The following is a 5,073-nucleotide window of genomic DNA, read 5'->3' on the forward strand; positions in this document are numbered from 1 at the left end:
CCAAACCATTTTTAGGGGGGAGATAATCCTAGGTTTCCCCCAGAGGAACATTACCCCCCCCCCCTTTAATCCCACCCCCATCTGCCCAGTCAGCTGTCTGCTTTCTGACATCAGGCACATGAAATGCATCCTTCGTCTCCGGTCGTATGTATGGTCGAGTATGACGGGCCGGCGGAGGAGCCGGGCCTCCACTTTAATACGACACCAGTCAGTTCTGTCTCAGAGTAAATGAGTCCAAGGGTTAAATATAATATGAAAACAACTGTGTAAAATTGTAGTCTTTTGCATTACAAAAGTGAACAGTAGGGGGCGAGGATGTCATCTCAGAACACCTCTGGATTTTACACACACACAGACAGATCAATCGAAAGACATATTCCTGATGGGAAACAGCCCCACCTACATCCCAGTCTTTGTCATCGCCCTTCAAGGCTCATAAATCAGCCTATAATTATATGCAGGCGTGGTGACTAAGTCCAGGGACCATGTGGTCCGACAGCTGACCACAGCATCGGAGACTGGGTGAATCCTGATACAGAGTGACAGGCTGCCATTTTCAGACTTTCCCGTCTTGGCAGCTGCATCTGAAGACATCGACTCAGACACGCTCGGAGTTTGAAGCAGAATGAAGAAACAGGAAGTCAGCTGCTGCAGAACACTGGCTCTGTGGTTAACATAATCTTTTTAGTTAGAACGGAGCGTGATACTTCTTTACAGGCTGCGAGACGCCGACTGTCTGACGGTGAGGACAGACGGGTGCCGTGCTCACACACCCTCATACAAACACTGGAGAAATGCTCTTTGACCTTAACTTTACCCTGAAGCGAACCTTATTTTGTTTTTGCCTCAGAAACTCATCATCAGTTCAAGGAGCTTCTCCTGCAGTAACAAAGACCAGCCCTCATAAAGTCAGTGTGTAAACAGGTCCCTAAAACACTGACACACACTCACCCAGGCTGTGGGGGTGTGTACACTCTCCCTGAATGAGCCCCATCTGTGAGCTGCTGTGAAACAAAAGTAGAGTTCTGTTTGGTGACACAGCCGCTCCGTGTGTGTGTGTGTGTGTGTGTCTTACTCAGCTGCACTCTGTCACAGATGGTGAAATCTGTCTCTGATTGACCCTCTCTACTACTTCTGTCTCTAACCTTCCTGCCCCCTCCCCCCCCCCCCCCCCCCCTGGGGTATCACTAAACAATGCAGCGGAGGAATGGAAGCTGCCCGAGGTCCAAACTGAACCTGGCCCAGTTCCCAGCTGACATCATGTGGCCCAGAGGCCTTTTTGGAAGGCTTCATGTTTGTGTGTACAGTGAAGCAGCCAACAAACCTGTTTCTATTATCTACACTACCAGCTGGCGTGCAATAACTAAAGGCAAACAACGGCGTACACCAAGAAGAAGAAAGACGAAAGAAACAAAAGCCGGTTCACGTTAAAGAGCAAAGACCTCGTCATAAAGACACTGAACCAAATGATCATGTTCAGTCAAAGGATGAATCCATGTCCAAGGTTAAACATTTTAAATCATATCATTGGTGCTGGTGGTGAGTGATGAGGTCGTGACCTGGACCGCAGCTCACACAGACGTCAGACGAGCAGAACACAAACAGGAACCTGAACTCACCTCGCTGCGACGTTCCCTCTTCTTCCTGATGATTATTTCTTTATGGCTCGGAAATAAAATCCAAAGGCAGTTTGGTCTCAGCTGCGATGATTTGAACACGAGGGAGGATTTTCACTCACAGCTTCCACTGCCTCTGCAGCCATAGGCTACAATCTACCACTGACATCCCATCAGTGAGAGACGGAGAAGGGGAAGAGAGAGAGAGAGGGAGAATTTGTCTGTGTTTGAGGAGTAGTTGAAAGAGAGAGAGGAAAAGAAGAGGAGGAAAGATTGATGACTCTGTCAGTCCTGTGTTTGTTTGGAATAAAAACGGGGGAAAGATGTTCTGTTTAGATTTCTAATTACAACTTTTTATCAGTTGCCTGCAGCAGCTGGTGAGACTGATTGAGACACACACACACACACTTGCCCTTGTGCTGTGTGTGTTCTTGTTGTAAGGGGGAGGGGGAGTGAAGCACTCAGACAAGATTAAAAGTGAAACCAGAGACCAAACAGTGAAAACAGGAGGACAAATAAAGCAGCGAGGAGCAGATGTTTCGTCCATAAAGACGGTTCCTACCTCCTCTGTCTCCTCTCCTTCACTCCTTTCTTCAGTCTTGGTGGTTTATATTTCACCTGACAGAAACATGACAAAGAGAAAGAGCTTTGAAAAAGTATCTGATCAAGACAACTTTTAAAAATAGCTGCTGGGACGACTGATTGAGTTGTTTTTTTGTTGTTTTTTTTTTTTTGGTGAAGTCAGTCAACATTCTAACATTCATGCTTTTACTTTAACAATTATTTACTGAATGTCACTTACATCTGCTCTCAATGCAACAACCAGTCCTGCCTCCCGAGGAACAGCCATTCCAGGAGGAGGAACACCGTCTTCAGCTTTCCCAGGAACGTCTTTTCACTTGTCCCTGATGGATAAATTCAAATGCCATGTTAACAATGTTGGAAAAGTATAGAAAATAAAAAACAGAGGTGTTTCTCTATAAAGTCTTCATTTAGAGTCAATTCCTTCTTTGTAGAACTCAGATGGATGTCTTTTAAACCAGGACATGACCAGTTTTTTTTGTCTCATCTAAAGAGACAAAGACGTTTTTGATGGCGCTCCGTGCTGCAAACATGCTACAAAGATTCAATCATTTGAACAGGATTTAATTGTTCACGTTTTAAATGTTATTGAAGTCAATCTTTGGATGATATAGTATAGAATTTGTTGACTTACCATTTGATTCCCAATCTTTTCACTTTGAATTTCTTACTGATTCCCTTCTTTTCTGTCTTTGTTCACTGCACACCTGCTCCTCATCTGCTTGATTACTGCTCCTCCTCTCAGCTCCTCACTGCAGATCAACTCAGATCATCTGCCTCTCTACAGCAGCTCTAGAACACAGCAGAACAGTACAATGTTTTTGAATGTTGCAGTAAACACTAAAAAAGTCATGGAAAATCCCATACATACAGAGAAGGCTGTAAATATAGGATGAGAACTGGTGACCTTTTCACTGAGAGATAAAAACTGCTGCATCACTCACAGACAATCAAATATTTATGGCCAAAACCTGGTTCACATCCAGCAGAAATGACTCCTTAATTTAACCCAGGTGTTGGCATTCAGCCATTTGACTACGAGCTTATGAATTAATGTCATAAATAACCGGACCATCACACACTGTTTGGGTCATTTGAGGTAAGATTTAATAAGGGATCTCATGATTTGTAGCTTCGGCTGTTGTTTTAATCAACAAATGGAAAATAACATATTTTTATCATACAATATTATATCGTATATTCTTGATTAAAGTCTCGTACATGTCTTCTATTCATCAGTGTCAGATGAAGCCCGTTGGTGCAGCAGTGGTTGTCGGTGGTCTTCTGCACAAATAGGTGCAGCAGTGGTTGTCGGTGCAGTCACAGTGGTGCAGCAGTGGTTGTCGGTGCAGTCTTCTGCACAAACTTTTTCATCTTTCCTCTGCTGCACGCATTAAAGAACCTTTATTTCAGGGAACTTAATTAGCGAGTAAATGGCAAAGAACAAGAGCGAACAAAGCACTGCAGTCAGCCTTTTCTCTTCACACTTGTATATATTGCACAGATGCAGTTTTAATCCCTGCAAATCTTTTGAATTATAGATCCCATCCAGATTTGCAGCGTCAGGAAAGAAAAACACTGGGACGTGTTAACAAGTGAGCGTCTCATTCTGCCCAAGCAGTCACGTTCTTGAAATCCGAGCCCGTTTTATGTCCCTACAAACTGAATTGATTACAGCACGACGAGCTCCGAACACAGTGTTCACTCCGCAGTAAAACATGGCAGCATCCTAGTTGATGATAAACCAAAACCCTCGTTCAAATGGGAAATCCATGCAGCGCTGCTGCCAGTTCTGCCGGAAGGTTCTGGATCGGCCTGATTACTTTGGGCTGACTGCAGCAGATCGCAGTAATCCTTAAATTCCTGATGTTTGTACCCTTCTCCTTCTTTATGTGTACACTGTACAACGTTCTCTGCGTCTGCATAATCGTCTGTCAAAGTACATAAATACATTTACATATCATCCACCGGACACTGCAGTGTGTGAAGGAGCAATTTAGTGCATGACTTGCTGCTTGGTTTCATAATCAGAATCCCGGCCTCACCTTGAGACCCTGTCATCAGTCAAAGCTGTCCTGAAACTGACTTAGTGGCAGAGGGGGAGGAGAAAGAGGAGGGAGGAGACAGAAGGTCAGATAAGGACAAGTGATGCTGTGTGAAGAATGGGGGAATGAAAGCGATGGACTTCCAGCCAGGGTTACTTCTACCTCAGAGAGAACTCTGGCCATGGATCCTGGAATGTAAGAAATTGTTCATGGTACTTTTCTCAAAATCTGGTTCTCGCTAACGGCCTATTAGCATTAATAACATGGAGATGAAAGCCCATTAATAGGTACTGAGCAAATAAAACACAAACACAGTGAAGGCCTCGGGAAAAACAGCCTGCTTTCATGTGTTTGCAAACGACATAACAACAAAACACCAAAGGTTGAGGATAAACAGAGGACGCCCTGTAATAATAATAAGATTAATAACAATAATCATAGAAAATATTATTATCAAGGTGTCAGTGACTCAAACTTCATGTCCTGCTGACTTGGGTTCAGACTTCAAACTTAATATGAATCTTGTCACAGATGCATTCAAGTACATCCTATATGTTAGTGAGTGTGTGAACCCTCCACAGTCAGCATGTGTACACAGCAGGTCTCATTTCCTGATCCTCCGGTCAGATGCTGGTTTCTCTTTTGAGAGCGGAGCCCACAATGACATCAGCTTCCGCCAACACACCAGCCGTCGCTATGGCACCACACAAAGACATTTCTGACCCAGAAAGAGGGGGTGGGGGGACATTCTTGAAACATTTATAGGAGAGGTCTCTACCCTTCTCCTCTTTTATGCCCATCCCCTCCCCCCCTCCCCCCCCCCCCCCCCT

The 5,073-nt window shown here is 44.5% G+C and overlaps 1 long non-coding RNA gene across 4 annotated transcripts in view; it reads right to left on the reverse strand.

Annotated features, from left to right (window-relative positions):
- Window positions 1–3,462, reverse strand: part of LOC107989809 (uncharacterized) — an 11,473-nt gene extending 8,011 nt beyond the window's left edge. For 3 of the 4 annotated variants that reach the window (XR_003052142.1, XR_003052141.1, XR_003052140.1), the window contains exons 1-5: window positions 3,070–3,462; window positions 2,833–2,990; window positions 2,419–2,521; window positions 2,179–2,234; window positions 1,620–1,778 (exon numbers count right to left, since the gene is read on the reverse strand). This is a non-coding gene — a long non-coding RNA (uncharacterized LOC107989809). Of the gene's footprint in view, window positions 1–1,183; window positions 1,779–2,178; window positions 2,235–2,418; window positions 2,522–2,832; window positions 2,991–3,069 lie in introns of those variants that run through there. The other variant, XR_001761332.2, reaches the window with a different exon arrangement.
- Window positions 3,463–5,073: the final 1,611 nt, after the last annotated feature.

Source organism: Cynoglossus semilaevis, chromosome 16 (genome assembly GCF_000523025.1).
Source record: "Cynoglossus semilaevis isolate Cse_v1.0 chromosome 16, Cse_v1.0, whole genome shotgun sequence".
Lineage (NCBI taxonomy): Eukaryota > Metazoa > Chordata > Actinopteri > Pleuronectiformes > Cynoglossidae > Cynoglossus > Cynoglossus semilaevis.